Source organism: Carex rostrata, chromosome 21 (assembly GCF_964058835.1).
Source record: "Carex rostrata chromosome 21, lpCarRost1.2, whole genome shotgun sequence".
Classification (NCBI taxonomy): Eukaryota; Viridiplantae; Streptophyta; class Magnoliopsida; order Poales; family Cyperaceae; genus Carex; species Carex rostrata.
In genome coordinates, this window is record NC_135938.1 from 7623347 (window position 1) to 7636855 (window position 13509).

A 13509-nucleotide genomic window follows, 5' to 3' on the forward strand; every position below is an offset into this window, starting at 1 on the left:
TCCAAAAACTCACATATTTACTCATTTTATTATATTTTATATTAAAACACATTCTAAATTTATAAAATATCTATTTTACCCTTTTATTAAAAGGCATAAAACACCTATCTGACTCCAATTCGAATCTGAAGATTCCTCTACTGTCATAATTGCTTTAAGATCCATGCGCGCTATATCAACATGAATCTTGAAGCAAACACACACGAATATTGAAGCAACATGCACATATTTTAATGCGGTACATGCGGATCAAAATTGCTTTCAGATCCATGCGCTAGATTAGCACGAATCTTGAAGCGAACACGCAATAATCTTTTTGCAATGCGCGCGAATCGGATGGTATAGAAACCCTTCAAATTCAAATTTGAGTTCAATGGGGCATTTCATACTTTTAATGAAGGGTAAAATAGGTATTTTATAAATTTAGAATTAGTTTTAATATAGAAGACATTAAAATGGGTAAATATGTGAGTTTTTGAAGTTTAGAGAGGGAAATACGTAATTTTAAAATTTAGAGGGAGAAATACGTAATATTGAAGTTTTTGAGGGGTATACATGAAATTCCCCCTTTAAGTTATTAGGCAGATATCCGGATACGAATTCGGAAAAAGAAATGAGAAAACGGAGCGAATATCCACTATCCGAATACGTCCGCGGGCTTACTTGGGTTATCCCATCATCTCTCCACGTTGGATGTACATAATTCAAATTTGTTAGCATGTGGGTTCCTCAATTCCAACTTTTGAACCAACGGATCTTGGCTTTACTGGGGACTTGAATACTCTCCGCTCCGGTTTCGTTTACTGTTGTGGGACTAACACAAACATACATATCCGAATTTTAAAAATATTATTATTCTGAATGTTATTATACCACTAGTGATGAGTCCATCCTATGAAGAAAGTGCTCTAGTTGAGAAATATTTTCACTTCTATGGCACATAATTTAGATGTAATCGGTTATTGAAATCATGTAGCTGCATTTAGTTAAATAACAAATTAACTTAAATTATTTATTTATTCTAATATTCCAATATTGTTAATTAATATTTGTATCTTAGAAGTTCATATATCTTAATTATTCGATTATTATTCATTTTATATATGTATTCGAATCCGTATCTGTGGACTATCCGTTCCATATCCGTTTAAGGAGGATTTGATTTTGAATTTTGATATCCGTATTCGTATCCGCTCATTATCTGACATATGCGGATATGACATCAGCATTATCTACTCCGTTTTCACCCCTAATCAAAATACATGATACTATAAAATTGATTCTTATTTTTAGCCTGAAATTATTATATAATTTATCTCCATTCAGTAATTCACGTTGGACTCTCGTAGTTTGAAAGTCGACACTCCGCCTCTATTTTTGATATCTCGTATTTTGCGTGACCAATATATTTGGTGCCTATTCGGGGATTAAAATAGCGCACGAGGTCAGTATTGTTGTGCTTTGAGATTCATACATAACATATTTGAACGGTTGAGATATTTGCAAAAAAATACAAATATGAGATATCTCAAAGGATACGAATTCGATCGAGACATGGACGAAACCATAATTTGAATATAGAGGGGCTAAATATTATTTTTTGTCAAGAATACCGTGAAACTGTACAATTTTTCTTTAGATACTTTTTCTTCTTCTTGTTTTGTCCTTGCTTCGTTGAATTTTTTAGATACATGTTTTCTTCTATTTTTTTGTGTCAGAATATGACTCTATGTTTCGCATATAAAGCAGTGATTACAATTTACAAAGTTTAGGGTTACATATTTTTGAAATAAAAGTAAGGTGCAGCTTTCATATTCAAAATCATCTCTCTTGTCCAAGTTTGTCAATTGTTTGTCTACAATATTTTCTTCCATTTAGACATTTCCAAGAATAATAACCTTCCCTTTTTCCAATACTGATGATTAGAAAACCTAAACGAGTATATGGAAATAAAAAGGTAGCCTCCATATTTAATTTCTAAATTTTGCATTCAAGCCCTTATAAGTTAGTTTCCTAAGCGAGTATATGGAAATGAAAATGCAGCCTTTCAAATTTAATTTCTAAATTTTGTATTCAAGCCCTATTATTATATGAATAATTATAACAAACCTCTCACTCCCATCCTCCCATTTTTCCCGCACTCTCTCTCTTCCTTAACTGCCATATATCCCCCCACTAATTTCCCTTAAAGTTTCCTTTTATTCCCCCACTAATTATAAGAACCCCCCACTCTCATCCCCGCATTAATTATGCATTCCTCTAATAACAATTCCCGCGTTAATTATTGCTTTAAAAACAATCTGCGCATTAATTATATTGTTATCTAATAACAATCACTGTTAATAAATGCTTATATGTTAATTGATGTTCAAAAAAGTATTTATCGTTATTTCTTAGAAGTATTTACTCTTGTAACATAGAGTATTTATCCATGTAACATAGAGTATTTATCATTATGTCTGAAAGTATTTATCATTGATGTTTTACTGTAAGTTGCAATTATGTCTGAGAAGTATTTATCTACGCAATACAAAGTATTTATCCATGTAACATAAAGTATTTATCATTGATGTTTTACTGAAAGTTGCAAGTATGCCTGAGAAATATTTATCCATGTAACATAAAGTATTTATCCATATAATGTCAAGTATTTACGCATGTAACATAAAGTATTTATCATTGGGTGAGAGGATTGTTTATTTAATGGTCTCCAGTTGTGCGGGGACGATTAAAAAAAAAAGAAATTTTGTGCGGGAACAATTAATGGATTGATTTATTCTTTCATAAATAGAGATCATTGCATAGGGTTTAATACCTGATAAATTCAAGTTAAATACTTTGATGCTTCAAGTTAAATACTAACAGTTTTTTAAATGTTCATTAATGATTGAGTGGCCCCCCATGTTTAATGGTCCCTAGTTGTGCGGGGACGATTCAAAAAAAAAAAAAATTTTGTGCGGGGACAATTAATGGATTGATTTATTCTTTCATAAATAGAGATCATTGCATAGGGTTTAATACCTGACAAATTCAAGGTAAATACTTTAATGCTTCAAGTTAAATACCCGCAGTTTTTTAAACGCTCATTAATGATTGAGTGGTCCCCCCATGTTTTTTTTGGCAGTATCTGCGGGGATAAATGCGGGGATAAACCTGCGGGGATTGTTATCACTGTCCTTATTATATAGGGCAGCTATTATGTATAAAAAAAATCAACGAAAGTTCAATGTAATTTGTAAATAAATTTTAAAATTATAGGGTGACTTAGCACTCCCATCATATACTAAGATTCGTCCCTAAATCAAGACTTGGAATTTTTTCTTGAGAGAGGGGAGCTAAGAAAAAGAAGAAAAATATGGCAGTTAGTTATGGTACGTGCTATAAAATAAATACAATTATTATGTAGTATTTTTTTTTTTAAAAGTAGTGGTAATACCACCGATTTCATTGAAATCAAACATATTTTGATATGGTACCCAAATTAGGTACTATAATCAAATATGAAAAGGTCTACAACAATAAAATGTCCATAGCAAAAAATAGAAAACATACAAGAAACAACCAACACAGTAATAGAAACTACACCAAACAATAACAGACCACCAAAAAAAAAGCTAAACAGTTAGCATAAGATATTATGTAGTATTATTAGAATCAATGTTCCACGGTCTTTATGTCTAGCTAGTTTGTCCATATATTTACTACAGTGAAGAAATTTAAACAGTTGCGTTTTTTTCATTTTTGAAATTGAAAACATGTATTTCAAAATTTTAAAAAGAAGACCTCACACAAATATCTTTCTAGAGTCAAACATAAATGTACGCTATTTGAACTTCTATGACCATATATTTTTTCATGAAAAATTACATGGATTTTAGTTTTCATCCCTCGTTTGACCAACACAAAACTAATATTTTTTTAATTTGGAAATAAAGTAATATAATTCGATACCGCAGATAGGTCAAATTGGGAAAAATGTTTTATTGACACTTTTTAGAGAGATTCTTCTGTTCGGCGTTGAATTGAATTAACTGTTTGTAAAGGAGTTAATAATTAACGTTGTCGAAAAAATAATTATATAGTAATATATGAATCTTTATTTTAAAGACAGACATGGCTATCAGTTTTCTTAAAAAAAGATTGAATAACTCACATTTTCTTTAAAAAATAATAACGATTAATTATATTTTACTCTTTAGTCCTTTTAATAATATAAAAATAAAATTCTAATGATTTATCTAAACGAGTTCAAACTTATTCAAATTCTTCTCATTTCAGCACCTAAACATAAAATTAGAGCTAGAATAAAATAAAAATATATATAATGAAATATCGACGGACTCAAACGGGGCTCACTTGGTACTATACTCCTACTCAAAAGTAAATGAACTAGAACATTGCAACTTGAAACATATCTCAATCATGTAGATAATATTTTTTTTTTATCAATATAGTCTTAGCTGCAATTAACTGTCTACAACTTTAGCATATCCGGATCCAATTATAATAATTAGGAAATTAATTACAACTAGCACAATATATGTAATCAAGTTATATATAGAAGTACAAACGCGTATATAAAAATATGTACTCAATGTAAAACATTATTGAACAATATCAGAAAACAACAGTTCATCATTATCATATTTCTCTCTCTCTCTCCCAAAAATTCAACATAAACAAAAGAAAAAGAAATATATCTCAATCGAATCGAGTACTCTGAAATTCAGTTTAAATTGGAGTGTTGTATTAGGGTTACCCTCTTCTCTTGCTATCTGGAGACCCTACTAGTGTGCTGCAAAGACCTTCAATTCGAGTGTTGTATTACAGTTGCAACCACCCTCTTTTATTGCCATCTAGGGACATTATTAGTGTGCTGCAAAGACCTTCAATTCGAGTGTTGTATTAGGGTTACAACTACCCTGTTATATTGCCATTTGGAGACTCTACTAGAGTGCAACAAAGACTTTCAATTGGAGTGATGTATTTGTGTTGAAACTACCATCTTCTCTTGCCCTATTGGGCACTACTAGAGTGCTGCAAAGACCATTAATTGGAGTGTTGTATTAGGGTTCCAAATACCCTCTTTTGTTGCCATCTGGAGACACAAAGTTTTGAGTTTGGATCCAAACTAATCGATCAAAATCCGGAATTAATCTAAGATCAATTTGAAAATGTAGTGTGAACTTCTTTGATTTTTTTGGGGGAATTTAATATATATTACTCAAAATTTTCAATATTACATATTTATCCCTCTAAAATCAATAAGTATATATTTATTCTTGAAAATTATACAAACTTACATATTTGTCCAATCTAACTCTATAACATATAAAATATCTCCAAAAATAATTAACAATATTTTTTAAAACTTTAAAATTTATTTTACAATATTAATTAATAATATGTTGACTATTATACCCTTTAGTCTCTTTGGTCCGCCTGAGTTATCTTCTCTGTAAGGCGCCAAACCTCCCTCGCCTCTCTCTCCAAATGCGCCAAATCACATATTTCTTTCTATCTTCCCTAGTCGCCTCCTGTCTCATAGATTTCTGCAGCCCCTCGCTGTTTTAATTTTTAATTTTCGTTTGGAGAGAGAGGCGAGAGGTTTGACACCTTAGAGAGAAGATAATTTAAATAGACTAAGAGAAAAAACTGAATAGCCTAATAGTCAACATATTATTAATTAATATTGGATAATAATTTTTTAAGTTTAAAAAAATATTATTTAATTATTTTTGGTGATATTTGATATGTTAAAGAGTTAGATAGAACAAATATGTGAGTTTGTATAATTTTTTAAGAATAAATATGTAATTATTAATTTCGAGGTATATACGTGAAATTGCGTCTTTAATATTCGTGCCAAAGCGAAACAAACAGTCCGGATTCGAATCCGGAAACCACTGGCATCCCTACCTGACACCTGTCATCTCTCTACCTGACACCTGTCATCTCTCTCTGTGCCGCGTGGCGCACATTCACTCTCCTTACTTTAAGACTTTCCCGTTACTCTTACGTCTTTATCTACACTCCATCCTCGCGCTATTTAATACCCCCTCCCTCCTCCGGCTCTCATCCCGCCGCCCCATCCTAAGCCAAACCCTTTTTCCCCCTTTTCCCTACTCCCTCTCACACCTCTCTCCTGCAGACCTCACACAGTTCTCTTTGAAATAATTAGACGAGAAGAAAGCCGAAAGAAACAAGTTGATACTTGGTCTCCATGAAAGGATTCAACAAGAAGAGAGCTAAAAAGGTGCGCTATAATTTCTCACAGTTGAATTAGGTTTTTCTTTTTTTTTTCATATTTCCTATTTTTTCCCCCATTTTTTGAGTTTGCTAATTTATGCATAATAGCAATTGATTCTTCCAACACAGAAGCAAAGAAAGAGAGGGAGAGGGAGCCGAGAAATTTTTAATTCGTGAAAATATGCTCTGAATAGGAGGAATTTGATTTCTCCACCCTCCAAATGTTGGATTGGGTCAAATGTATCCTTGAGAAGAGGATTACAGAGTCATTTGAGGCATAGTAGGAATTATTGGTATCGGGATCGGGGTATCGGATCGGGATCGGCTCAGGATCGGGTTTTTTTTTTTCTTTATGATTTGCTACATGAGGATCGGCTCAGGACCGGATCGGAGTCGGCCGATACCAATCTGTATCGGCCGATCCGGATCAGTATCGGCCGATTATTCCTACTATGATTTGAGGAGTATAAAGATCCCTTCAGTCTGTATAAATAGTCATTTGAAAAATATACTCATCATTTTAGCAAGCTCCTCCAATCAGCTGAATAGAAATTTTGCAGTACAAATATTCAAATAAGTTATGCCTAAGTAGATATTTTCAAATTCCCATATGAAAATAAGCTCCTCGTTTTTATTACTTTTTCACCTAAATTTAAAGAGGAACTTTACTTTTGAACCTAAATTTTGGTCATCTCCAGACCCAACTCAAGCCAAAGCTTCAAACTTTCTTAACAAGTGCTTGTTGGTAACAAAAATATAATGAACTAAAATAAAAAGAGTGCAAGGCCATCTAAAATGCTTTGATTCACCTGTACTTATATTTCAGAAGGTTCTGTTGCTTGTATTGTCCCGCAAATACTATCTGTGAATTGTCTGAATATGTTCTCTACATATTTGTACAATAGTCCGAAAGACAACTTCCCTACATATTAGTAAATATATGATTACTTCTATAAAGGGAAATACCAAAACAAACATAGATCATCGCTCTGTGTATCGTTTGTTGATTAACTATTGAAAAGTCTAAGAGTATTTATGAATGTGCAACATTTCCAGACCCGAGTGTATGTGATAGTCGACTTTGCTCTGATTTTAAATGTGGAAATACCTAAACAAACATAGATCATCACTCTGATTTTAAATGAATCATATTGAATCAATGAATTTCGTAAGTATAACCCTAATGAGCTGCAAATAGTCAATTAATCATTTTTTCAATGAGTACTAATTTTTCCTTTCTGTGCAATTCTTCCAGAGGAAAAAACTAAAAAACTGGAAGAGTAGCTGTAAGGATAGCACTTCAATTTGGCATGCGTGGTCTAGGAAAGGTAAGAATGCTGCTCAAAATTGGTCATAGTTTTGGTTTCATTATATTTCTTGATAATTTATTTAAGATAATTTTTGGGCATGAGTCCTGACAATGAAAACTTTTTTTATCTCTTTTTTACCATAGAAGTTCTGTTGTACTGGTAGATAGGAATATATTCACCATACATTTTGGTTGCACTTAATTATCACTTACCAGCAACATTTTGCAATAAATTATGGATCATTCGTATAGCATATTGTTTATTCTTAGATTTTTGGTAATCTAGGAAGGTTGTAAATAGATTTATGCAACCAGCATACTTTTGAACAGAACAAACCATACAAATGATCCCAGTATCAAACAAACTAACAAATTGTGTAGTAAAAAATAAAATACTCATACTAAACGTCCTAATAAATTTTTGACAAGTGGTATTGTAAAAATTATCTACATCATACTTCCTTTGATTGGAGAGCACACAACTGATGGATGCTAGAAGCTTTTCCTACTATAATGCATTATGCAAGGAATGTATTTTATTGTTTTCTATCACTTGCACATGACTTTGTTGTGATCCCAAAGAGTGCATGCCAGGAAACTAAAATTTGGTTTTATGTATTTGATCAGGAGACAGTATACTTTGAACTCGGCACTGGACAAATCAAGCCTCAGAGTTGAAAGCCCACTAATATAAGAAGGTTCAGATCACTATTGGTATCAAACATCTCGATATATTCTAGTGAAATGCCTCCCTCTTGATTTCCACATACAATAACCAAAGAATCCATACTAGGGCAAGATATTTATTTCGACTGACTGTGTACCAATTCAATCTGATATAGTTGTTTCTCTGTCACATATTGAACGAGAGAACTTGGAAGCTAAAATCAAACTGATATGGTCATTTCTTTTGGAGAAGAGATGGAGACCCAACACAAATCAACCAGTCATTACTTCAGTTCTTTTTTACTAATTTGATCCTTTTCAGCCCTATCTTTTGTGTTTACTTGTAATATATTATTGTATATACTATTTTGATATATGATTATAATAATGTTATAACAAAACTGTCCTTGGTAATCTTTTATTGTTATTTTAGGTTGAAAAAAAATATCTTAGTATGCAATAATTATAGTAATATTTTTGGTTTTGCTGCCATGAACTCAGTTGTTAAATGACTTAAATCATCAAAACAGTATGTTATATGCTTAACATACAATTACAACAAGCATAATCAAATACTGATAAAATTAAAAACAAACAACAAAGCTTGTAAACAGCAAGCATCAATTTCATTTTTCAACTTAATTCCAAATGAATTGAAAAGACAACTTTTTTTTAAAATGCAATATACATTTGAAACATTGTCAAAAGAATTAATACCTATATAGTACAATAAATTACAAAACGAGCTAATTATCTTGTACATCAAGTTGAAATTAGCACTAAAATCCACAAGCTATAAAGCTTTTAAACCTAAAATCATGGATCCAGATTGTACCTAAACCCCCAAAATCAATAATAGAGATTCACAAAAATCATCTACACAACTACATTCCAGAAGATTTACTAGCTCCTTTTCATGCACTTAAATTCTCGTATTTTTCATTTCTAGCATGTGATTTTGCCTCAATATAGTTGATGTTTAAGGTGCACTGGTTTGAACCCAACTTGGTGTGATTAAGCACGAAATATACCGCCATAGCACATGCATAGAATTAACAGTACTTATTTTGTGTAGTGGCGACAACCTTCACCGAACACATTTATTGACATATCTTGCAATAATATGGTTGACATCTCAAGCTCACGGAACATCTCACAATACCATAGCTAGGCACAATGAACAATTAAGAATTTTAATGGAACATAGATGAGTATGTTAAATTAAGAATAAACTTCCACCATCTCGTAGGTATCAGCAAGCATGCATGTTCAAATTTTAGGCGCATAATTAAAATAGAGGAGGGAAGGGTTCCACTTACAACATTTGTAAGTTCACTTACAACAATTTGATTTTACAATTTTAAAAGTTCATACAGTCGATTCAAACCGCTTAACATGATCTCTATATTAAAATGTGCTTCGAGATAAAATTTTACATTTTTTTTTTACTAATAAAATTTGTCAAAACTATTATTTTAAGACAAGTTTGGACCGCTGAAAAATCGCAGTTTTGTAAAATACTTAATAAATAATAAAAAAATGTGATATTTTATCTCGAATCACATTTTAATATAGATATCATGTTGAACAATTTGGATCGACTGTTTAAAAATTATAAAATCAAATTGCTATAAGATGTTGTAAATGAATATCTCCTCATTACAAATTTACAATCCTACAGGCTAATAAGAGCATTAAATTAAATATTTTCTGCTATTGAGGTGTTCCATGTGTCCAATTTAAGTTAAATTGAGGATTACTGCAATTGCATGATATAAATAAATTGATGCTCAGTTTTACTATTGTATTTTTAATGTTAAATAAAAGGGATCAAACTGGGTCATCTTGAAACTCAACAAAAGAATTCAAGGTAAGCTACACAAAATTAGCTTAATGTGGAATAGTATTGTGCAATCTATTTATAAAATGGAAAAATTGCATGATTGAGGAGCCAAGGGACCACAAAATTAGATCAGGTAGGAGACCTTCCGACCCGACCAATTTCTCCATGTCACATTTTCCATGCATTGATGGAAATAAGGGGGAGCGTGAGATATATAAAGAGCAAGCATAATGAAAATCTTAATAATTATTGTATTTGAATCGAACAATGTACCAAACCAAACCAAATTAATTTTTCCTGCCACAATGTACCACAAAAAATAGTTAGAGCAACAATAATTGTCATCTGAAACCACAAAGCAGTTTTCATTATGATTTACTTGGATATATATGTTAACAGGATATTGTACCTAACCTAGGGCTAGCTAATTGAGCAATTGAAGAAAAAACACAGATGCCTGCACTGAATTATTGAAGAAAAAACAAATTTTGGAGACAGCAGCCATGTGCATAGATAAAACTTTGAGAAACATGAACATATAGCCCGTGGTTACATTACTATACATAGTGCAAATCGATCTGTGTTATAAATCAAATTTTCTTCATAATAAATTTACCAGTCCATTCAGATTGTTCAACATGATCTCCATATTAAAATGTATTTGGAGATCAAATTTTATATATTTTAGAATTTGTTTACTAATTTTTTTATAGATATAAAATTACCGCTATTGAACATCCAAAATCCTTAAATCAAGTACTTTTCTACCTATCTAAAATAATTAGTAATTTTTTTAAATGTAAAATTTGATTTTCAAGTAAATTTTTATATGGAGAGCAAATTGAGTTGTTCAAATCGATTGTTTGAACTTCGAAAAAAAAAAAAATCATAGCATGGATCAATTTGTGACATTCATATTACCTTGGCCTCGCTTTTATTTTTCTTTTATTTGACATTACAAAAAAAAATTAGAACTTTTCTATTTTACTGTATTAGCTTCTAGTTTCTTTCATTTATTTTCAACCTTTTTTCTTTGCGTGAAAATGTTAAATTCTCTAGCAAAAGAAATGGTCCATCAGAACAAAAACTATTTTCATATTGTAATTAGAAAATTAATTAATTCTCACACCAATTTAAGTTATTTTTTAATGTTCCTACAACTCCACAACTCTTCGGAAGAAATAATTTATAATTTTTGAAGAAAAAAGGACATCATACATTGATATCTCAAAACAATTTAGATGAAACTACAAATTTTTCATGTAAAACGAATGGTTCATTTGAATAGACGATAATTGTGTGAATAAAGCAACTTTTGTGATGAACTTTTGACAATGGACAATAATATGTGCATGAAGTTTTGTCTTTATATATATAAGTTATCAACTAAAAATAGATAATATGTAACTCATCAACTAAGTCTATATCATATTTTGTCGATATTTTAAGACTATAATGATTATTTTTTAACAATTTGACTAAATATTTCTAGTAAAACAAAAATATTGGAAAAAATCAACACTAATACAATGTAAAAAAATAACAACACAAGTTTCCTCTAACATACTTGTTTGATAGCCACGACATAGTAGAGAACCACTTGGAGAATTTTGTTGCAATCACTCTAAAACATATTGTAGAGCCTAGCAACTTCTTAGATTCAATGTCTAAAAGAGACTTGGTTAATGATGATGATCATGCCTTAGTTGATTGGGGTGATTTAGGATGATTTGCAGGAATGTTTTGTTATTTTCTTAATTTTTCGTTGTTGAAAGTGATATGTTGTTTAGGATTGGCAAGTTTTACGTTTAGATGATCTTTTTTGTATATTCTATGATATATGAACTGTTGTAAACATTTGTACTTGTTATAGCTACCCATTTTGGTACTTTGACTGTTTATATATGATAGTTTATTTCTTTAATTCATAGATTGTCAAAACAACCTTGTGTAATAAATTCATTATTTTTGTCAAAACAAGTGATAATTCATACATTGCCAAGTGATAATTATGTATTATGATAATTCCCGTGAATTTTAAGAGTACATGTAACAAAAAAAAAAAAAAAATTAGACACTGTACTATTGAGAAAAAAAGAGTATAATACAAAAATTTCAAACAAAATTATTGCATAAAATTTCAAACATTTTCTTTTAAACAAATCATTCTTTATACAACATGAAGTAATAGTTAGCACTGCAACAAGTGATAATTGAACAAAATTTGAAATGAATTTTTGAAATCAAGCGATTATTCCATGAGTGACATCATTACCTACTTTTGATCTTTCGAAATTAGAAAAAAGCTTGTCTAAACTTTGTTTAATTGCTATGGCGAAGTATAGACCTTATGGTTTGAATGCGAGCTAGAATAGCTAGAATAGTGAAATTTGAAATTAGTAAATGAGAATAAAGTAATATGATGATTTTCATATTAGTGTGAAAATAGTGCTATTCGGATTAGTAAAAATGTTATTTAAATTGTACATTTAGAATATTGAATAGCTGTAACCAAGAATAATAGTGTTAACTAAGAGGAAAAATAGATAGGTGGATCTCAAACAAATTGTCAGTTTGTCACGAAGTGGAGATGGCAGAAGTGTCAACAACTTTGTCATTTTGAGACTGTGTTGGTGAAAATATTAGAAAAAATATTTTTTTTCTCTCTTCACACTCTTGAATAGTAACTATTCTAACATTTACAAAAAGAAAATAACAATTGTTCTAACTATTCCAAATAACAAATATATTGCTTGAATGCACATTGCTATTCTGAATAGTTCATATTCTCGAATAGCTTCCTATTCTAGTTATTCTCATTTCATCTAAACATACATGGGTATGTTTTTTTTTTGTCCATAATCAGACACTTGTGCATTTTGAGCAACCCCTTTCTCCCCACACTACCCCACTCCCACCTCTGCACCTCCTCATTGAAAGAAGAGAGAGTTGACTGATAGGCCTAAATTATATACACATTCGATCTAATTTTTATCACGAAATAATATCAAATATCTTGTATTTTGAATATAAAGTGAATATAATACACCTAGGATCAAGTTACTGCGTTTGTTTGGTTTTAATTTTGAATATCAAATATCTTTCATATTTCTTTCTATTTACTTTTTAGTTTTAGATTAAAGCATTAGGGACAATGCTTAATTTAAGCTTAAGGATATGGGAAGAAATTGTATCTTGCATTGCATGAATTTTAGATTTATTTTTTCAACAAAAATTTGTTACACCAAAAAGGTATAGTACAAAGTTTCAGTACAACAAGATGTACCTTTTATCCCTAAATACACTTTTGGTTCAGATTGCAAGTATACAATTCTATCGCGTAGTATATTATCGGGTATCGATCCACAGAGAGTATGGTTAAAAGCTAGGTTTTGTACTTTGTCAATTAATTTCAGAAAATGAAAGAAAGTAAAGTATGATA

The 13509-nt window shown here is 30.7% G+C and overlaps 1 long non-coding RNA gene across 1 annotated transcript; it reads left to right on the forward strand.

Annotated features, from left to right (window-relative positions):
* Nucleotides 1–6018: 6018 nt before the first annotated feature.
* Nucleotides 6019–8625, forward strand: LOC144573441 (uncharacterized). Its single transcript, XR_013517968.1, has 3 exons — nucleotides 6019–6256; nucleotides 7505–7577; nucleotides 8186–8625. It is a non-coding gene; the product is annotated as an uncharacterized LOC144573441 (long non-coding RNA).
* Nucleotides 8626–13509: the final 4884 nt, after the last annotated feature.